We start from the raw sequence: 23047 nt of genomic DNA, 5'->3' as shown, positions 1-23047 counted from the left end.
ATAATTCCTTCTTCATTTATTTGCTGGAGAATTTATAAAGAGAAACAGTTACTTTGAGATATAGTTTGTATAGGAAAGGAAATGCTTGCTTCTTTCCTTTTATTTATCAATTTTCAAAATGAGTTAATTCCTCTTGAGCTAAATCAATTAGGGTTTTAAAAATAGTATTATAAACTCATGGATTTAAATGTATTTGATTATTTCAATTGTTTGTAGTTATTTTGCATATGGATGCTCAAATTGTCCCATCTTTGGCAGATGGGCCTCTACAAATCATTTTGGTTTTTTTAAAGTCATTTTTGACCCTGCCTCATTAGTCTTTGATAACTTTCTTGCTGCCTGGTATGATAAGATGTTGCTGGCTTATCTTGCGTATTTATCGATCGCCCCAGACCTGGCGTCAGCCATTTCTTCAAGGAGTCTTGGTTCTGACTAGTGAGAGATTATATGTAGAGGCTGCGCACTCCCCGCTACCACTAACAACACAACAATGAGCATCTTTGAACACGTTCCCTTAAGGAGCTGCGTGAGAATCTTTTTATTCAGGTCAATGTTATTATTTCTATTTTATTCAGGAGGCAAGCAAGCAACTGGGAGTGAGAAAGAAAGTGGGGAAATAGGAAAGAGGGGAGGTGCAGAAAGAGGAGATGGGGCCGAGGGCAGAGTGGGAGAGCTTCGAGCCTGTGTTTCCCTTGTGTGTCTCTTAAGTGGAGGCTGCTCATGCTTCTGTGGTCCTGGTATCAGGAGGCCTGGAAGGAGCACAGGGCAGGGGATGGACCAGCATTCTAACTCCTCATGGCTGCTTCCCTACGTTATTCATGAGTCAAAAACTCCCGGTGCTTTAAGGCTCATGCCAATGGAATATCACACAGCTTTATAGTTGTGTTTGTTGTCTACACTTGTGTTTCTTCTGCACACACACCAAGGGCTTTGGCAGGAGACTCTGAATCTTCTCAACTTAACCTCTTGCCATCATCATCCTAGCCAACACTGTTATTCATATGGACAACTTATTCTGCAGCACAGCCTCTCAGCAACTCGGTCTCCTCTATACCAACACTCTTCACTCTATTCCACTTTGGAGGCTTGTTCCATTGCCACCCCATGGACAGGGTTGGTGGCTAGAAAGAAGGCCATTAAGGCTAGAGCACAGGATGCAGAACCCACGGTGCAAGATCGGGCCCCAGAGTTAGGCATGGCCCTGTCACTGAGAGCTTTGCAGGTCAGAGTAGAGATTTTGGCCTCTATTCTAAGAGAAATAAGAAGCTCCTGAACAGTTTTAAATGGGCAGAGAGGGTGGCATGAGTTGCTGATGGTGACTGATCAAATCTGTGTATTGAAGAGATCTCCATGGCTACCATGTAGAGAATCGACTGGAGCAAGATAGACACAAGCCGGCCGTGAGGAGGCCAATGCTATAATCCAGTAAGAGATAAAGGTGGCTTTGAGCAGGACAGAGACAAGTTGACATACTTGGGGGATCTTTAGGAATAAAAATCTCCAGGACCTGTTGCTAGTTTGGAAACAGAAGGAAATGGAGAGAAGGCAGTCAAGGATGATCCCCAGGTTTTTAGCTTATCCACCTGGACAGCAGATGGACATTCCCTGGGCAGGGGAGCATGGGGAGAGGGCGAGGCTTGAAGTTTGGCAGTGGTAGTGGAGCAGAGTGTTTAAGGGTGGGGAGGGGGCACGAACACTCTCTTGGATATTTTGAGTATGAGAAGCCTTTGAAAGAAGCCAGTGACGATCTGAGTGGGGAGGGGCTGCCCAGGTCTGGAGCTCAGAGGAGACATCCGAGCTGAAGAGGGGAAGTTGGGCACCAACAGCATGCAGGTGGAAATTAAGCTGCAGGTGTGGCTGAGATGGCCTAAGGAGGAGTATCAGATGAGCAGAGAAGAGGGTCTGGGCCCAGCCTTGAGGAGAGCAGTGTCCACTGGTTACGTTGAGGAGAATGACTGTGCAAAGGGGACAGGAGGAGCTGCCAGAGAGGCACCAGGAGAAGCAGAGAGCTTGGTGTCGTGGAGGCCATGGGAAGAGCATACTTCAAGAAGGGAATCTCGCTCTGCTGAGAGAAAGGTCAGGAAAGATGAGGAATGAAAAACGTCTGTTGAATTTAGCCATGTGGAGTCATGACTAAGCTTAGGAAGTGCTGTTTCAGCCAGTAATGGGCCAGAGCCATGGCGGAGGTTGGGGAGAGTGGGTGTGAGGAGGCGGCAGTTGAGGGGCTTCTGGGAAGGCGCTTTAAGGGGTGGGTGACTCGATTGGGGGGCATGTCCTTCTGCCTCATCCTCCTACTTCCTGCCAGGAATGTGAACGTGATGGCTGCACAACAGTAGTGGCCATCTTGGGACCATGAGGACAAGGGCTAGAGACCTCAGTGCCAGCACCCTTGAGCTGCTGAAGCAGAGCCAGCTGTCACCCATCTCCGGATATTTCTCCACATGAGAAAAATAAAACCCTTTGTGTTGTCTGCAGCTGGAGATAATTTGCAACTGATATGGCGTGTCACCTGCGTTATCTCATTTAATCCTCGTGATGGCCTTTTGAGGTAGTGCTGTTATCATTTTCAGACAAGGAGATCAAAGCACAGCCAGGTTAAGAAACTAGGGTGACACAACTTAAGTGGCTGAGATTTAAAGACAGGGTTTCTGACTCAAGACCGTGTTCTTAACTGCTGTGATATATTTTCAATAATACTAGCTATTGGTGATTTTGTTGTTATTATTGCTGTTAGCCAACTCAAAAGATCATTGGGAGATGTATTGGGAAAAACTCACTCCCTCTGTGTTTTTCTCCTTTCCTCCCACACTACGACCACACTCACAACATTTCTGACACTAGAGGTGTGCAGGTTTTCTCCACCAAGCAATTCTCTGACACGAGCTGGGTGTCCTACAATTTAACTCAATTCTGACACTGTCTACCTGGAGAGAGAGTCAGATCCCGGAGATTAAGGGCTCAGTCCCACGAGACTGCTCCCACCCCACATCAGATGCCAATCGTCACCCTCCCAGCACGTGGATGTCTTCACCCACCCGGAACTCTCCAAACCCTTTACTTTTGGGGTTTTTATGGAGGCTTCCTGACATAGGCGTCATTGATCATTAACTCCATTTCCAGCCCTTTTCCCTTCTCAAGAGAATGCGGGGCAGGGCTGAAAAGTCCCAGCTTGGAAATTAGAAATCATGACTTGGTCTTTCCAGTGACCAGCCCTCACCTGCGAGCGCACTCAGAGTGGCCTCATTAGAACAAAAGACACTCCTATCACCGAGGAAATAAGCAGTTTTAGGAGCTCTGTGCCAGCAACTGGGGGCAGAGACCAATATATACATTTTCTACTATTTCACAGGAGAATGAACGATGCAATGATGCTAACTCCCCTTTCACCGGGGTAGTCATATAGCAGATACTTACTACGAGCTTTAAAATACCTAACAGTTCTTCGTGTACCTCTTCTGTCACATGCTCTGTAGAGAGGGTGGTGGTGGTAGGGATACAGAGAGTTCATATGAAAAGTACTTTCTAGAACGATAATTCTACAGTCGCACTTTAAACGCACTGCGGTGGTTCACGTACGGAACAATCTTCCAGCTGAGGACCACAGGGGGAAAAGTGCTGAGACCAGAGAATCAGAACAGCGAGCCTGGGGGAATCCAGTTCCATTTCCGTGGCGGTAACCAGCCGTCAGCAGCAGTGAGGGATGAGCACCCTGGGAGCGGCTCTGTTTATCGCTGTTCTGTTCAGCGTGATGTCACTAAGGGGGATTGCGAAATCACCCAGTTCCAAGCAGACTAGAAAATCTGTCCAAGTTGTGCAAATGTTATTTAACATCCTAGCCATCAGCCGTAAGCAAAGTCCCTGCAGTCACATTGAACTAGAATAGTTTTCAAAGATGGTTTTTATTACTGAATTCTTACTACAAATGTGCTTCCACCCAAATAGAGCAAAACATACAATTTTCTGAAAATCAGGGCTGGAAATTGCATCCCCAGAATATTTATAATGACTGTTGGTGATCCACTTGTCAGCATCTCAATACGCATCTTTAGGGGGAAAGACTGGCCCCCCAGCACGAGCTTGTATCAGTAATTAGTGAAGCTGCTACATTTTCTTAATTTAATTTAAAAATCGAATTTAATAAAGAAAATTGCCTGATGGCTCATATCTTTCTTTTTTAAAGATTGAATAAAGCTTAGAATTGCTTAAAGTATTTACATTACTTACAATACTTTAAGCACTGGTCTAATATATATAAAAACTTGACATGTGGTAAATAACAGGTAAATGTGTTTCACTGACCAAAATATTGGGTCAAGTGAGAAATGGATATTTACCTTCCTTTTTCAATTGTTGCCCATCAGTTTAGAACATATGAAATTCAAATTATTCCAGATTCTCTACCACCATCATCTTGATCATGAGGACTTATTTTAAAATGTGCTGATAATCAGTTTGCTGACCCATCCGTTATGAAGTTAGAGTGAAGAGTTGGGGTGACGTATGCATTTGCCACGGCTATTCCTGATTTACTCTGGTCATGCTTGGCTAATACTTTGAATGAACAATGATTAAGAGTTGGAAATCCTTTCCACCAGTCTTAGGAGTCATCCATTTTGGATTCATAATAATTACCATCTCTCTACTTTAGAGATCCTACGTATTTTAAAGGGTGCAACTCCCTATAACAGGGGGAATGGGATACCAAGGAAATGGATGGCTAGTGTCTTTATTAGGGAATTAGTACACCCACACTCTATGCAGAGTGCCCACTGTGTGCCAGGAACTTTGGGTTTATTACCATGATCGTCACAACTCTCTGAGGAAGGTGTAACAGCTGGGGAAACCGACACTCAAGATGGTGAAGAAACTTGCCCAAGGTTCCATCACTACGAGGAGATAGAGACTTGAAGATACCCCTCTGCTGCTGCTGTTTACCACAGAAGGGAGCTACTGGCTGACATGATAAGGAAATAAATAAGAGGAGAAAAGATGGGAAAGGGAGAAATAAAACTGTTTACACATGATATAAACACCAGATTATCTGGGGTGTCCCCATGGGGGCATGGGTGGTACAAACAAACCATGGAGTTCTGTGTAGCAGCCGAAAGAAATGGACTAGATGTCCATACAGCCACATGGATGGATCCACTTAGATCTGAATGAAATAAAAAATTAACTGAAATCTGTAGCATAATATTTATGTAAGAGTATGTATTACACAGGGTTTCCAAATTTAGTAAAAAACAAAACAAAACAACAAAGAGAATGCCCAGTTAAATTTGACTTTCAGATAACCAATGAACGATTATACTAAAAATTGTCACTTTTGCTAAACGTTATTTATTTTGTCCTCAAACTCAAATTTAACTGGGCGCTCTATATTTTATCTGGCAATCCTAAGTTTACAAGAAAAGTACTTATAAAAGAATACACATAATAGGGGTTAGAACGGTTGTTCAGAGTGGCAGGGGTGTGTGGTAAGCGTGTAAGTGTGGAAAAGGGTAAAGCGGGAAAAGACAAAACAAGACAGGGTTTTGCACGAACCCACGATGATAAAACGTCATAACTGAGGAATGTGGTGCAGTTGACCCCTACACGTGAGGTCAAACTTTTTTGGAAAAAGTAGCTCAAGAACCAGCTGCCATTCTCAATTTACAGGCTCACGTCTTCGGGGCCACATGGAGGTGAGAAGGGCCTTGACTCAGGATTAGGGAACCAACCACTCTGGAAGGGAGAAGCTTATCAATTTAGTTTCTGAGATAAGGAAGGTCCTCCAAATGCAATCAATTAATCCATTGACGAGCATTTAGAGCATTTAGAATTTAAACGAGAGGGACTGGTCATAGCGGATGACACGGAAGCTCCTTGATTGTCTCCTATGTGTCAGACACGCCCAGATGTTATTTCATTTAATCCTCCTGCCAACTGTACCAGGTGCACATTTTTGTCCCTATTTTATAGATGATAAAATTGAGCTTTGGAATGTCTTTTTTAGTTGGGAATGATTTGAGCTGCGCACACCAATGGCTTGGGCGCATGGGACATTTTAAAATTTCAAAAGCAAGAAATCCTGAAGTGGGTGATCTCAAGATCGTTCAGAGGCCCAACAGCATCCTTGTGGACGGAGGCCGTCTCTCTCTTTCCTCTGTTCTCCTGGCTGCAAGGGCTTCGGTCGTAGGGCAGTCTCCTGCTGCAGCTTCCCCGTGTCCCCTTCTCGCCTGGCAGCCTCCAAAGCAGGAAGGAGGAGGAGGGCTCCAAGGCCTTTTTCTCACAAGTCTCTCTCTTATCACGGAGGGAGATCCCCCCTAAACCTCAGCTGCTTTTGGAGAAGTAGGTCATATGCCCTTGTCAAAACCAATGTCTGGAAAAGGAGGATGTTGGGCACGATTGGTTCAGGAATGTGTGTGTGACCTATTTGTCTAATGAGATCCAATTTGGGGGCTTATGTTAGAGCTGTTGGGAGACAGAATTACTCTTTCCACTAAGGTCGCTGAGAGAGTAGGATCTCCCAGCTTGGCATTGGGGCTTCTGTCTGCTGTCTCGCCACCATGACGGCAGGGAGAGCCTGCTGGAGAACGCATCCATTGTGGAGGAAAGTAAGACTCGGAGATCGGGTGAGATCTCAATGGTGACACTGTTTGACCTCCTGGATCCAGACGTGCCTGATGCCTTCCACTCCTGAACTTCCCAGTTTGAGTTAAGAAAATCCTTTTGTGCTCAAGACTGTTTGAGTGAACTGGTGTCACTCGTTACTGGAAAGGCACTGACCATTGCTCCGAGTACCAAGGATGAAGACCAAGCACATGAAAACAGGACTTGGTGTTCTTATAAGAGAAAGCTTACCACAAACTTTTATTTTTTATTTTTTTAAAGATTTTATTTTTTTCCTTTTTCTCCCCAAAGCCCCCCAGTACATAGTTGTATATTCTTCGTTGTGGGTCCTTCTAGTTGTGGCATGTGGGATGCTGCCTCAGCGTAGTTTTATGAGCAGTGTCTTGTCCGTGCCCAGGATTTGAACCAACGAAACACTGGGCCGCTTGCAGCGTAGTGCGCAAACTTAACCACTCGGCCATGGGGCCAGCCCCAGCTTACCACAAACTTGACCCTGTACTAATGGAACCATAATTACTGCAATATAGGAGTATTGGAATGAAATATCTGTATTAGTTAAGGTTTTCCAGAGAAATAGAATCAATAGGATATATATTTATATATGCTCACACATATATATAACATACATTTTTACATATATATTATATACACATATATATGTAGATATGAATTGGCTCAAGTGATTGTGGTGGCCGATAGTCTGAAATTTGCAGGGCAAGCTGGCAGGCTGAAAATTGAGGCAAGAGTGGATGTTGCGGTCTTGAGTACAAGGCTGGAATTTCAGGCAGAATTCCTATGTTGCTGTCTGGAGGCAGAATTCTTCCTTCTTGGGGGACCTCAGTCTTTGCTCTCAAGGCCTTCAACTGATTGGATGAGGCCCACCCACATTATAAAGGGTAACCTGCTTTATTCAAAATCTACTGATTTAAATGTTAATTGCAGCTAATACCTTCACAGCAACATCCACACTGATGTTCGACAGAGCAACCGAGCACCACAGCCGAGCCAAGTCGATGCATAAAATTAACCATCACAATATCTGTTGTAGGCTGAATTGTGTCCTCCCCCTAATTCATATGTTGACATCCTATCCCCCAGGACCTCAGAATGTAACCATACTTGGAGATAAGGTCTTTAAAGAGGTAATTAAGGTGAAGGGAGGTCTTTAGGGCGGGCTCTATTCTAATATGACTGGTGTCCTTATAAGTTGAGGAAATTTGGGTATGGACATGTGCACGCACAGCGGAGAGACCAAGTGAGGACAGAGGGAGAAGGCGGTCATGTGCAAGCCAAGGAGAGAGGCCTCCGGAGAAACCAGTCCTGCTGACACCTTCAACTTGGACTTTCAGCCTCCAGATTGCGAGACAATAAATTTCCATGTTTTAAGCCACCTGTCTGTTGTAGTTGTGGCAATGCTGGCAGACCAATGCAGGATCCTATAGAACTGAGCAGAACTGATGTTTATATAGCGCTTCTGGGAGCAGCGGGGGGGAGGTGAGGAGAAGAGAAGAAAAGGGGAACTAATATCCCAGGCCCTCTGGGTCCCGTGGACCGACAGGGGTCTAGGCAGCAGAAACTCTCTGCCAGGGAGACGGGCGCATAGTTGGGGTTCTGTAAACCCTGGCCGAATGGGAAGCCCCCTCCTACTGACCTACCAGGCTTGGGAACTGGGCTCCGAATTCTGGGGCCTTGAGCTGAGGGCTGGGGCAGCCTCCTTCTCTCTGGAGTGGGGGGTCCCTCTCTTTGCTGAGAGAGTAGGAGCAGGGGGCTTCTCCCCACTCCCAAGGCTGACCTTATGTGGGGAGGGGTTGAGTAAATACCGCTTGCCGTGTCAGCCTTGAACTCTGCTAATTAGTTTCATGTGGGTAAACAAACATGGCAGATGTGTGTGTTTAAAGTGATCGATCGGTCATTCACAACTTACGAAAATAAAAACGAAAATCTAGTTTGCTTAATTACAGCTAGCTGAAAAGTACATTGGAGACTTGGGCCTCATTGCCAATGGCCCTGCGATGGACAAGTCCATGCCTGTCTTCCCCACCCCCGAAGGGGCTTGCTGTCTCCCCTCTGTGCGGGAACAGCGGGGCCAGCCCTCGGCCCCATCACTTTGTGCATCCTCTGGTTACATACTCAGAATTTCTAGAGAAGTTTCGGGAAGATCTCTTTTGGATGAAAGGAGGTTATGGGATGAGGTTAAAAACGAAAAACCAAAAACACACTGTCCTTCCCCAGCAGGCCAAAGAGCCCCTCCTGGAGGTTAGTAGGCACTCTGACAGCAGCATGGACCATTCCCTGAGCACCCACGGGGAAGACGGGCATGTTCTCTGCCTCCCAGACATTTCTCATCACTTGCAACGTGTACATCACACCCAATGACAACAGCATTCTCTCCGTTTACATCAAGGAAACTGAAGCTCAGAGTGGTTGTGTCCAAGGTGGGACAGTGTCTGGATCTGAATTCTCACCCAAGCCCGGCCCACGCTTTGTGCTCCTCTGCCTTGAGTTGCTGTCATGTGGTATGAGAGAATCATAGAGCCACTGAAAGTTAAAGATAGAAGGGACCATAGCCCTCAGGGAGATGAGGATGCTGAGGCCTGGAGGAGGGGGTGGTGGGAGGAGACGAGAGGTGGTGGTGAAAGGACTTGGCCAAGGGCCCTCGGCCATTAAGTGACAAAGTAGCCTCTACCTCTAGTGACAAAGCAGAACTGGGGCCCAGGGAAGTGTGCTCGACTCCAAACTGCTGTCTCGAACCTCTGGTTGACTAGAGTGGGACCTGGGAACCCGATTTTCTGACTGTGCTCCAGCTGATTCTGATCTACAGCCAGGACAAGTGTTCCAGACCAGGAGGGAAAAGATAATTGAGGCAGATAACAACAACCAGAATTATTTTTATTATCTCAATTAGGTATAAAGGAAAACTAGATATGAACTGTTTATGCTTATAGCTCTTATGCACCTATAGAACCAAACCAAATTTATAAGTTAAAAGCAAAGTATATGGGCACAACATCTAAATAAACAACATTATTTTGATGGGATTTATGATGAAGCTCTACTAAAAATAAATCACTATCGTTGGCTTAATAATGGTAAGAGGTAGCCTTGGGTCTAGTTCTATAATCTGTTTCTGTATTTTCACTTTAATAATAGCAGTCTGTCTCTTCTCATAAGAAAAGGGCATGAATGGTACTGATAACATCAAGGCTGCATTTGTTAATGCTGGACTTCTTTGTTAGTGCCCTGGGGTTGATTCCGACTCCTAGAGACCCTGTGTACAGCAGGGCAGAACCCTGCCCAGTCTTTTTGGTCTTTTTGCGCCATCCTTTCAAATTCCAGTGCTACACCAGACAATGCTCCACTGTTATTCATAGAGTTTTCATGGCCAATTTTTTGGAAGTGGGTGGCCAGGTCTTTCCACCATGGGTGACCCTGCTGATATTTGAAATACCAGCAGCATAGCTTTCAGCATCACAGCAACATGCAGGCACCACAGTATGACAACCAACAGATGGGTGATGTGGTTCCCTGGGAAATGAACTGGGGCCGACAGTGAGAGCGCTGAATCTTAACCACTAGGGCATCAAGGCTAGTGCTCACACTAGAGTGTCAGACACTATATGACCAGTTTGGCCAGTGAGTAATTCCCAATTGCTGGTTTTAATGAGGTGTTGCTTGGTAAGTCTGATTGTTCATGTTCACTTAGAGATATGGTTAGCCTTATTAAAATCTGCTTTAAATGGGGTTTCTCTTCCTACTGTTTTTGGAACGGGAAAAAATATCTTTAAGCATATTTACTAGCTATTCCTAGTGGGCTGCTGCAAACTGTTATGCATAGACAGGATGCTCAAGCTGCTAATGGATACTCGCTGGTCACTTTGAGTCTGTTTTCCACCATAGGAGGACTCAGTTTCCCCTCTTGATCCCTCTGTTTGGACTACTTCAAAATCTGTATATGTGCGCTGCCTTTACTTGATAAAACACAAACACGGCACTCAAATCTTGCAGTAGGTCTCTTATAAAGTGACGACCAGATCGCGTACAATAGTCGTATTTCAGATTATCAGCAAGTTGAAAATGCAAACAAAAAAAAGTTCTCATGCAGAACTGGTGCATCCCTGAAAAGATGTCTGTGGACCTCAGTTTGACAAACACTGACTAGAAAATGAAACCATCTGTCTCCTTAGGGAAGACACAGGTGAAGTGACCTCTTTTTCATTCCTCCAAGTTCCTGAGAGAATATCAAGGTGTGGAGGTATAATAATGCGTAAGGGCTGTTAGGAGCGAGGGTACCAGCCAGGAATGGTTAGGAGGACAGGTGGACCCCCTCATGTCAGCTGAGAATTCTCCAGTTCTTGTCCTGAGCACAAGGGGAGGGAGACAAAGGGAATTAAGTACTTGCTGTTGACAACCTGCTAGATTAGGGAAAACTGGAAGGACCCAGGGCAGCAATTAAGAGTTTAAAGAGCAACTAACCCAGTGCCCTATGGCAGAGGTTCTCTCCTGGTTGCCTATCAGAATCGCCTGGGGAGCCCTTAAAGGAGCTGATGCATGGATCCATCACTGGAGATTTGAATTAATTGGCTGGGTATTGGGCACCAGTCTTTGTAAAAGTTACCTAGGGGATTCTAATGTGTAGCCAAGGTGGCCGACCACTATTTTTTTTAACTGAAGTATAATTGACATACAATATCCTGTTAGTTTCAGATATACATCATAGTGATTCATATTTATATACATTATGAAATGATCACCATAATAAATCTACTTAGCATCTGTCTCCATACAGTGTTATTAGAGTATTAATAACTATATTCCCTATGCTGTACATTACCTCTCCATGGCTTATTTGTTTTATAATTGAAAGTTTGTACCTCTTAATTCCCTTCACCTATTTTGCCCACCTCCCAACCCTTCCCCTCTCTAGTAACCACCAGTTTGTTTCCTGTATCTGTGAATCTGACTCTATTTTGTTTTGTTTGTTCATTTGTTTTGTTTTTGGATTTCACACGTAAGTGAAATCATAGGGTATTCGTCTTTCTCTGTCTGACTTATTTTGCTTAGCATAGTACCCTGTAGGTCCATCCATGTTGTCACAAATGGCAAGATTTCATTCTTTTTTATGCCTGAGTAATATTCCATTGTGTATGTATACCACATCTTCTTCATCCATTCATCTGTGGTTAGACGCTTAGGTTGCATCCATATCTTGGCTATTGTAAGTAATGCAATGAACATAAGGGTGCATATATCTCTTCAAATTAATGTTTTCGTTTTCTTTGAATAAATATCCAGAAGTGGGATTGCTGGATTGTAGGTAGTTCTATTTTTAATTTTTTTGAGGAGCCTCCGTACTGTTTTCCATAGTGGTTGCGCCAATTTATATTTCCACCAACAGTGCACAAGGGTTCCCTTTCCTCCACATCCTTTTCAACACTTGTTATTTTTTGTCTTTTTGATAATAGCCATTCTGGTGGGTGTGAGGTGATATCTCGTTGTTGTTTTGATTAGCATTTCCCTGATGATGAATGATTGTTGAACATCTTTTCATGTGCCTGTTGGCCATCTGTATGTCTTCTTTGGAAAAATGTCTATTCAAGTCTTCTAACCATTTTTTAATTAGGTTCTTTGTTTTTACGATATTTAGTTGTGTAACTTCTTTATATATTTTGGATATTAACCCCTTATCAGAGGTATGATTTGTGAATATCTTCTGTTCAGTAGGTTGCCTTTTCCTTTTGTTGATAGTTCCCTTCGCTGTGCAAAAGCTTTTTACTTTGATGTAGTCCCACTTGTTTATTTTTACTTTTGTTGCCCTTGCCTGAGGAGACCAGTCCAAAAAAATGTTGCTGAGGCTGACGTCAAACAGTTGACTGCTTATGTTTTCTTCTAGGAGTTTAATGGTTTCAGGTCTTACATTCAAGCCTTTAATCCATTTTGAATTTGTTTTTTTATATGGTATAATATAGTGGCCCAGTTTCATTCTTTTGCATGTGGCTGTCCGATTTCCCAACATCAGTTATTGAAGAGACTCTCTTTTTCTCGTTGTACATTCTTGCCTCCTTTGTAGTAGATTGATTGAGCATATATGTGTGGGTTCATTTCTGGGCTTTCTATTCTATTCCATTCATCTAGTTGTCTGTTTTTGTGCCAGTACCATACTGTCTTGATTACTATAACTTGTAGTATAGTTTGAAATCAGGGAGTGTAATACCTCCAACTTTGTTCTTCTTTCTCAACATTGCTTTGGCAATTCTGGTTTTTTTGTGGTTTCATACAAATTTTAGGATTCTTTGTTCTAGTTCTGTGAAAAATGCCATTGGTATTTTGATGGAGATTGCATTGACTCTGTAGATTGCTTTGGATAGTATGGACGTTTTAACAATATTAATTCTTTCAATCCATGAACATGCTATATCTTTCTATTTATTTGTGTTGTCTTCAATTTCTTTCATCAATGTCTTATAGTTTTCAGTGTACTGGTCTTTCATTGCCTTGGTTAAGTTCATTCCTAGGTATTTTATTCTTTTTGATACAATTGTAAATGGAATGGGTCTCAATTTCTCTTTCTGATACCTTTTTATTAGTGTATAGAAATGCAACCAATTTCTGTATATATTGTATCCTGCAACTTTACTGAATTCATTTGTTAGTTCTAATGGTTTTGGGCAGAGTCCTTAGGGTTTCCTTTATATAGTATCATGTCAGCTGCAAACAATGACAGTTTTACTTCTTCCTTTCCAATATGGATGCCTTTTATTTTTTTTTCTTGTCTAATTGCTGTGGCTAGGACTTCCAATACTATGTTGAATAAAAGTGGCAAGAGTGGGTATCGTTGTCTTGTACCTGATCTTAGAGGAGTGGCTTTCAGCTTTTCACTGTTGAGAATGGTATTAGCTGTGGATTTGTCATATATGGCCTTTATTATGTTGAGGTGTATTCCTTCTACGTCTATTTTGTTGAGAATTTTTAATCATAAATAGATGTTGAATTTTGTCAAATGCTTTTCATGCATCTATTGAGATGATCATATGATTTTTAAAATCTTTTGTTAATGTTGTGTATCACACTGATTGATTTATGAATGTTGAACCATCTTCACATCTGTGGAATAAATCCCATTTGACTGTGGTGTAGGATCCTTTTAATATATTGTTAAATTCAGTTTGCTAATATTTTGTTGAGGATTTTTGCATCTATGTGTATCAGGGAAACTGGCCTGTAATTTTCTTTTTTTGTGATGTCTTTGTCTGGTTTTAGTATCAAGGTAATGCTGGCTTTATAAAATGAGTTTGGAAGCATTCTTTCCTCTTGAATTTTTTGGAATAATTTGAGAAGGATAGGTATTAACTCTTCTTTGAATGTTTGGTAGAATTCACCTGTGAAGCTATCTCGTCCTCGATTTTTGTTTTTTGGGAGTTTTTAAATTACTGATTCAATTTCATTACTTGTAATCAGTCTATTCAAATTTTCTATTTCTTCCTGATTCACTCTTGGAAGGTTGTGTGTTTCTAGGAATTTATCAGTTTCTTCTAAGTTTTCCAATTTGTTTACATATAATTTTTTGTAGTAGTCTCTTATGATCCTTTGTATTTCTGTGGTGTCAGCAGTAACTTCTCTTTCATTTCTGATTTTATTTATTTGGGTCCTTTCTCTTTTTTTCTTGATAAGTCTGGCTAAAGGCTTATCAGTTTTGTTTATCTTTTCAAAGAACCAACTCTTAGTTTCATTGATCTTTTCTATTGTTTTTTAAAGTTTATATTTCATTTATTTCTACTCTGATCTTTATTTTTTCCTTGCTTCTACTAACTTTGGGCTTTGTTTGTTCTTCTTTTTTCTAGTTCTTTTAGGTGTAAAGTTAGATTGCTTATCTGAGATTTTTTCTTGTTTCTTGAGGTAGGCCTGTATTGCTATGAACTTACCTCTTAGGACTGCTTTTGCTGCATGCCATAGATTTTGGAAAGTTGTGTTTCCATTTTCATTTGTCTCAAGCTATGTTTTGAGTTCCTCTTTCATTTCTTTGTTGACCCATTGGTTGTTTAGTAGCATGTTGTTTGGTCTCTACGTGTTTTTTTTTTTTTCTTTCCAGTTTTCATCTTGTAATTGATTCTGATTTCATACTGTTGTGGTTGGAAAAGATGCTTCATATAATTTCAGTCTTCTTAAATTTATTGAGACTTGTTTTGTGCCTAACATGTGATCTATCCTGGAGAATGTTCCATGTGCACTTGAAAAGAAAGTGTATTCTGCAGTTTTTGGATAGAATGTTCTGTACGTATCTATTAAGTTCATCTAGTCTAATGGGTCATTTAAGACCAATGTTTCCTTATTGATTTTCTGTCTGGATGATTTATGCATTGATGTGAGAGGAGTATTAAAATTCCTTACTATTTTGTATTCTCATCAACTTTTCCCTTTATGTCTGTTAATATTTGCTTAGTATATTTAGGTGTTCCTATCTTGGGTGCATAAATATTTATAGATGTTATATCCTCTTTTTGGATTGACCCCTTTATCACTTCTTTGTAGTTTTCATGGAATATCTTTTTCCATTCCATTGCTTTCAGTCTGTGTGTGTCTTTAGAGCTGAAGTGAGTCTCTTGTAGGCAGCATATAGATGGGTCTTGTTTTTTTTTTTATCCATTCAGCCACTCTATGTCTTTTTTTCCCCCTTCTTCTCTCCAAAGCCCCCAAGTATATAGTTGTATATTCTACTTGTGAGTACCTCTGGTTGTGCTATGTGGGACGCTGCCTCAACATAGCTTGGTGAGTGGTGCCATGTAGCTGAACCTGTAAAACCCTGGGCTGCTGAAGTGGAGCATGTGAACTTAGCCACTCAGCCATGAGGCCAGCCCCCACCCTATGCATTTTGATTGAAGCATTTAGTCCATTTACATTGGAAGTAATTATTAATAAGTGTGTACATATTGCTGTTTTTAGAATTGTTTTCTGGTTGTTTTTGTACTTCTTCTCTGTTCCTCTCTTGTGGTTTGATGTTTTTTAGGATTATGTTTGTATTCCTTTCTTTTTATTTTTTGTGTATCAATTGTAGGTTTTTGGTTTGTGGTTACCATGAGGTTCATTTATATCAACCTATATATATAGTACTCTATTTTAAGCTAATACTTGCTTAAGTTTGAATGCATTCTAAAAGCACCACATTTTTACTCCTCCCCATCATGTTTATGTCTTTGATATCATATTTTACATTTATTTATTCTGTATATCCCTTAACTACTTATTGTAGTTATAGTTGACTTTATTACTTTTACTTTTAACCTTCATACTAGCTTTTTAAGTGGCTAATCTACTTCTTTTATTTATTTATTTTTTTCTGAGGAGGACCAGGCCTGAGCTAACATCCGCCGCCAATCCTCCTCTTTTTTGCTGAGAAGACTGGCCCTGAGCTAACATCCATGCCCATCTTCCTCTACTTTATACGTGGGACACCTACCACAGCATGGCTTGACAAGTGGTGCCATGTCCGCACGCAGGATCAGAACCAGCGAACCCTGGGCCGCTGAAGCGGAACCTGTGCACTTAACCACTGCACCTCCAGGCTGGCCCCTACTTCTTTTATTATGTACTTTCCTTTACCAGTGAAATATTTTTCTTTCACATGTTTTCTTATTTCTAGTTATGACCTTTTCTTTTCCACTTAAATAAGACCCTTTAACACTTCTTTATTGTTTTTTTAAACAGACACATTTTATTTATTTATTTATTTATTGATGCATGCTGAGGAAGATTGGCCCTGAGCTAACATCTGTTGCCAATCTTCCTCTTTTTCCTTGAGGAAGATTCACGCTGTGGTAACATCTGTGCCAATCTTCCTCTATTTTTGTATGTGAGTCACTGCCACAACATGGCCACCAACAAGTGGTGTAGGTCCTCTCCAAGGAACCAAACCCAGGCCACTGAAGCAGGGCATACCAAACTTAACCACTAGGCCACAGCGCTAGCTCAAGACCCTTTAACATTTCTTGTAAGGCCAGTTTAGTGATGATGAACTCCTTTAGTTTTGCTTGTCTGGGAAGCTCGATCTCTCCTTTAATTCTGAAAGATAACTTTGCTGCGTAGAGTGTTCTTGGTTGTAAGTTTTTTCCTTTTAGCCCTTTGAATACATCGTGTCACTCCCTTCTGGCCTGCAAAGTTTCTGCTGAAAAGCCAACTGGTAGTCTTATGAGAGTTCCCTTGTATGTGACTGGTTGTTTTGCTCTTGCTGCCTTTAAGATCCTCTCTTTAACTTTTGGTGTTTTGATTATACTATGTCTTGGTGTGACTGTCTTTGAATTCATCTTGTTTGGTACTCTCTGTGTTTCCTGTACCTGGATGTCTGTTTCCTTCCCCAAATTAGGGAAATTTTCAGCCATTATTTCTTCAAGTAAGTTTTCTGCCCCCCTTCTCCTTCTGGGATAGGTATAATGTGAATGTTAGTACATTTGATGTTGTCCCAAACTCCCTTGAACTATCCTCATTTTGTTTTGAGGAAGATTGGCCCTGAGCTAACATCTGTGTCCATCTTCCTCAATTTTATATGTGGGATGCTGCCATAGCATGGCTTGATAAGCAGTGCATAGGTCCATGCCCGGGATTTGAACTGGTGAAGCTGGGCCGCCAAAGCGGAACGTGTGAACTTAACCACTACACCACTGGGCCATGGCCAAACTATCCTAATTTTTTAAAGTTATTTTTTCTTTTTGCTGTTCTGATTGGATGATTTCTACTATTCTGTCTTCCAGATCACTGATCTGTTCTTCTGTATCATCATTAATCTGCTGTTGATTCCCTCTAGTGTATTTTTCACTTTAGTTATTGTATTCTTTGGCTCTGATTGGTTCTGTCTTATATTTTCTAACTCTTTGTTGAAGTTCTCACTGTGTTCCTCCATTCTTCTCCTGAGTTTGGTGAGCATCTTTATGACCATTACTTTGAACTCTTTATGAGCTAAGTTATTTATCACTATTTCATCAGAGTTTTATCTTGTCATTTTGTTTGGAACATATGCCTTTGTCTCTTCATTTTGTTTGGCTTTCTGTGTTTGTTTCTATTAATTAGACAAAAGAGCTACCTCTCCCAGTCTTGAAGGAGCATCCTCTGTGTAGACTGGATGTGCCAGCCAGCTTTGGCAGACTGACTGGAGCTGGAGCAGGTGTGGGCTTGGGAGTTCCAGGGTGCCTTGAATTGGGGCGGCTTTGGCAAGATGGCTGGATTGTGTGCAGGCTAGGGGCAGGGGGTCCTGGGGCAAATCTGCCGGGGCTGCCTTGGCAGGATGGCTAGAGCTGGTGTGGGTCAGGGGTCCAGGGTGCACTGGGGTGGCCTTGGCAGGCTGACTAAAGAGTCTGGATTATGTTCCCTCTCATGCCATCAAGGTGGAGGGGGAATGCCAAAAATGGAGCTCACCAGCTCCTCTGACCCCGGAGAGAGTTCCAGCAGTTCCCCACCCATTTTGCAAATGCTCTAGGATTAGTAAATGGATTTCCTTCAGATATAGTCTAGATGCCCTTTAAACTGCTGTTTTGTTCACTGTGCCCCAGGGTGGGCGAGACTGTGTGTGGGCCCCTCAGTGATGTCTCTCCCTGCTGCATTCACTGCATTGGAGTGGGATTCCCATCGATACCATGTCTCCGTCTCTCCTACCTCCATCTCTGTCTCTCTGTGTGGTCCCTCTATCGTTTGTTGTGTAGAAGCTGTTCCTTTAGCCCCCAGTTCTCCTTCAGGAGGAGTTGCTCTATAGGTAAGTGTAGATTTGATGTGTCCATGGTAGGAGGTGAGTTCAGAGTCTTCCTGTGCCGCCATCTTGGACTCTCTTCCCCAAACAATGTTTTAAGGAAAGCTTCTCTATGGTATAATTACATTTGAGGCCACCTGTATTAATTTATTAAATGAGAGGAAGGGAACCAACCTTTATTGAATGTACTGTGTTAACTCTTTAAACAATAATAATATATAGTAACAGCAGCTAATGTTTATTGAAAGCTCGTTATATGCCAGGTATTATGTTAACCACTTTACATGCATTTAGTCATCACAACATCTCTATGAAATGAATATTATTATGTCCATTTTACAAATGAGGAAACAGAGGCTAAGCGAGACCATGAAATCTCTCTTAAATCATCCAGGCACAAACAAATAAATATGTAAATGAAAGTAATAACTTGCTCAAGGTCATGCAGGAAGGGGGATAGGATTTGACTCATGACCTTTAGCTCTTCCACTGACCCAATTAATTGCTACCTCAGTGAACAAATTCAGCAAATATTTACTGAGTATGGACCATGAATGTACCTGACACTAGGTTAGATGTTGGGGATACAAAGCTGAACAAGGTAAAATTTCTGCTCTCCAATCTTATCAGAAAGATAGCTAGCTCCAAAGCAATGTGATTAATCCTATTGGGGTGACCAAATGCCCCTGTTTGCCCAGGACTCTCTGGTTTTAGCACTAAAAGTCCCACATTCTGGGCAACTCTTCTGTCCTGGGTAAGCTGCGACAGTTGGCCATCCTAGCTGTCACAGAGGACTGTGTGTGGGATGGGGTAAATTTGCATGGGACGGCAGAGGGTTGTGAAGAGGAGATCAGGAAAAACTTCATAAAGGAGCGCGTGTCTTATTTGTAGAATGACTAAGGGTTCTTTAGGGAAAAAATGGAGGAGAGGGGTGTATGGAAGAGGATTCCTAGGAGAAGAACCCAGGAATAGCTTAGGCTAAGGCTCGGAGGGGAGGGATATCAAGTAGTTTAGTAACGTTAGAGTTTGGGGTGCCTGAGGGTGGGGGTAGATGAGGCTGGGGCTGTACTAAGGGGTCTGGACTCTAGAGGCAAAGAGCTCACTCTGATTTGAGAGTAGGGTGGGGATAACCCTGAGGGGAGGTGTGTGGACTCTAAGAGAACAGTTGGGAGGGCGTTATAACACAAGTGAGACCTGAGGATAGGGGAGAATGATGACAAGAACAATGGTAGTAGCTAGCAGCTGTCGATTTCTTGATATGCACCAGGCACAGTGATGAGCTCTTTGCGTGTATCGTCTCACTTAATCCTAATAATGAACTCTTGAGTCAGCTACTATTTTTGTGCCTGTATTACTGATGAGGAAGTTCAGACTTAGGTTAAGTTAATTTAGTTAAAAAGTCAACAGAGAGTAAATGGCAGGGTCAAGATTCAAACTCTTGCCTTCTGGCTTTAAATGTGTACGCTCAACCACTACACTACCTGACATAAACTAACACAGTGCCTATTTGCTCATTCAGCTGAGCATCATTTATTGAGCACTGACTATGTGCCAGGCACATTTCTGGCTGATAAGGATACAGCAACGAACAAAGCAGACATAATTCCTGACTTGATGTATATTACGTTCATGCATGTCTTTGTGTGTTTTGAGAAGACAAATAAGCAAATGAATGAGTCAGTATAATTTAATTGTGGATAGATCTGGACTCCGTTTTGAGGGAGAAGAGACAGGACTCTGCGAAGTGGGAGTGAGGAGGGGGAGGGGTATGTGGGACCCCCAGGTTTCTGGCTCTGTCAACAGAGACAGGGAGCTCAGGAAGCAGAATAGGTTTGGGGGGAAGACGAGAGTCCAGTTTTGAGCATGTTGAGTTTGAGGTTCCTGGAGTCAGAAGCTCTTAAGGATGATCAAGGGACAAATTGAGAAAGCCACTTAAAGCTGGGGCCATGGTTGAAGACCCAGGGAAGGGGACAGGGTGAGAAGAGGTCACAGGTGGAAACCCTGGGGACTGAGCTCAAGGCAGAGAAGTCAGCTCCAAAGAGGAAGAGCAAGTCAGAGAGAAGATGGAAAAGCTGGAGAGAAAGAGGTCCCGGCCCTCCAGGAAGCAGAGAGTTCTGAATCAGGAAGCCCCAGCATCGGCAAATGCCTCCTAGAGCTTCCGGGAAGGAGCAGCCGGAGATATTGGGGTCCAGGAGGGAGACACACAAAGTTGATGGGATTTTTCTTGAAACTTGATGAGAGACCAGAATGGGAAATATCTAGCAGAGGATTGAAGATACAGGAGAAAGTGGAGGCAATTTGTGGAGCAAAGTCTTAGAAGAGATGGAGAAGGCAGGATCCGGGGTAAATGTGGAGGGATGGTCTTGAATAGGGGGGCATATCCCTGAGATTGGAGGGGAAAAGGAAAGAAGGGTAGGGATGCAGAGCAGAGCTTCTTGGGAAGCAGGTGACAAGGTTGTTTGTGAGATAGAAGGGTCGAGAGTGGGACTCAGAGGCATCCACAGACGGGTAAAGGTTTGGAATTCACACTGTGGGGATGGGACAGGGTGCCACCTGGGACCATCTCAAAACTTACCCTTCTTCTGCCCTGTCCTTCAAAGGGAACTGGAACACGAATTCTCAAAAATGTGGTACCTAATTCCAGCCTTCACTGAGAGGCCAATGATGCCAATTGTGGGAATTACAGCAGGACAGGCATGGAGGGGATGTCTCTGGATGTGGGGGTGACTCTCACTTGGAACTGCAGACCCTGAAACATGCAGCGACAACAGCTGGTGTGTTTTCATCGAGCAGGCTGGAGTCCGCCTCACATCGATATTTATTTTACAAACGGCCATCCGGAGGGTGAACGGCCCCCCTCCCCACCCTCAGCTGTTTTGGAGAAAGAAGTCTGTGGCCTGTTCTGCTCAGCTGGTCTTCGCCTCTCAGAATCTTCATTTTGAGAAGAGGATGAATGAATGTGACTTTGATGTGCGTGAGATAAATGCTGAACAGCAAAAGGAGCTGTGGCCAGATGGTCACCCTTAGATTGGAGATTGGGGCCGTGCCCACATTATGCACCTCAGGACTTTGTGTCCTGTTGAAATCCCATAAAAAGTTTCTCTGTGGGTGGCATTCTTTGCTGCATCGTGATTGGCTGGGAGGGCTCCGTCAGCCAATATTATGTCATCACTGGTTGTCGGCGGGCTCTCCTAGGGGACACTTGAGAAACTTTGATAGAAATATTTCTCTTTGGCAACGGCCAGCTGTTTCCATGCTTGGACAATATTAACCAGATGTAAAGTAGGCCAGCAGAGGAGACGCTGCCCCGGGGGAGAGATGGCCCGGCATGCACTCGCGTCTAAGCCTGGGCAAGTTAGCTCACCTCCTTAGGCCTCCATTTCCTGATCTTTCAAACAGAACAACCAAAGGAGCCTCAGTTATCTTCTGGTGTTGTGAGAATTAGTGTTAAAGAACTTCGCCAAATTTTGAGTTCTTTTGGTGAATAATTGTAAAGTCCTTTGGAGCATATGTTTTAGGAATGAATGAAATAATACACAAGCAGGACTTAAGCATGGTGATGTTAATTCTGCAAAGGTCTAATAAACTATTGTTTGCCATTCTTAGAGATCTACTAATTTAAATAAATAGTCCTCTCACCTGATTGACAGAATGTTTTTAACCTATTATTTTTGAAAAGGTAATAAACTCACATGGTTCAACATTCTAAATGTGTGAAAGGGTATAGTCACCATTTTCCCCTCTGCCCTATCCCAGCGATCCAGATCCCTGAGCATAGGTAGGATGACCAACTGCTCCTGGTTTTCCTGGGACTTTCTGGTTTAGCGCTGAAAGTCCTGTGTCCCAGAAAACCCTCAATCCCTAGCAAATGGGTTGGTCACGCTATGTCATATACAACCAACATTATAAGTTTGTTGTGTGAGACAGGAAACAACAAATGTCGGAGAGGATGTGGAGAGAAGGGAACACTTGTACACTGCTGGCGGGAATGCAAACTGGTGCAGCCACTATGGAAAGCAGTATGGAGTATCCTCAGAAAATTAAGAATAGAACTACCATATGATCCAGCTATCCCACTGCTGGACATTTGTCCAAAGAACTTGAAAACACAAATGCATAAAGACACACGCACCCCTAGGTTCATTGCAGCATTATACACAATAGCCAAGACTTGGAAGCAACCTAGGTGCCCATCAAGGGATGAATGGATAAAGAAGATGTGATATATATACATGATGGAATACTACTCAGCCATAAGAAATGATGAAATCCAGCCATTTGTGACAACATCGATGGACCTTGAGGGTATTATGCTAAGTGAAATGTCAAAAGGAGAAAGTCAAATACCGTAAGATCTCACTCATAAGTAGAAGATAAAAATGACAAACAAACACACAGCAATGGAGATTGGATTGGTGGTTACCATAGGGGACGAGGGTAGAGGGCAAAAGGGGTGATTAGGCTCACATGTGAGGGGATGGACTATAATTAGTTTTTGGGTGGTGAACATGATGTAATCTACACAGAATTTGAAATATATCACGATGTACATCTGAAAGCTACATAATATTATAATCCAACGTTACTGCAATAAAAAAATTAATTAAAAAATGTTTGTTGTGTGTCCTTTTGAGATAATTGAATGAGAGCCATCATAGTATTTTAAAAATCATCACAGGTGACGAAACAAAGATCTTGTAAAAAAGT

At 42.6% G+C, this 23047-nt stretch overlaps 1 long non-coding RNA gene across 1 annotated transcript in view; it reads left to right on the top strand.

Moving 5' to 3' along the window:
• The window catches only part of LOC138924110 (uncharacterized), a 93012-nt gene extending 70061 nt beyond the window's left edge, over nucleotides 1–22951 (top strand). Inside the window, exon 3 of the long non-coding RNA XR_011438763.1 lies at nucleotides 20941–22951. This is a non-coding gene — a long non-coding RNA (uncharacterized lncRNA). The remainder of the gene's footprint in view (nucleotides 1–20940) is intronic.
• The last annotated feature ends 96 nt before the right edge of the window (nucleotides 22952–23047 follow it).

Source organism: Equus caballus, chromosome 1, assembly GCF_041296265.1.
Source record: "Equus caballus isolate H_3958 breed thoroughbred chromosome 1, TB-T2T, whole genome shotgun sequence".
Classification (NCBI taxonomy): Eukaryota; Metazoa; Chordata; class Mammalia; order Perissodactyla; family Equidae; genus Equus; species Equus caballus.
The sequence above is the reverse complement of the archived record's forward strand: the minus strand, read 5'-3'. Positions and strand labels throughout refer to the sequence as shown.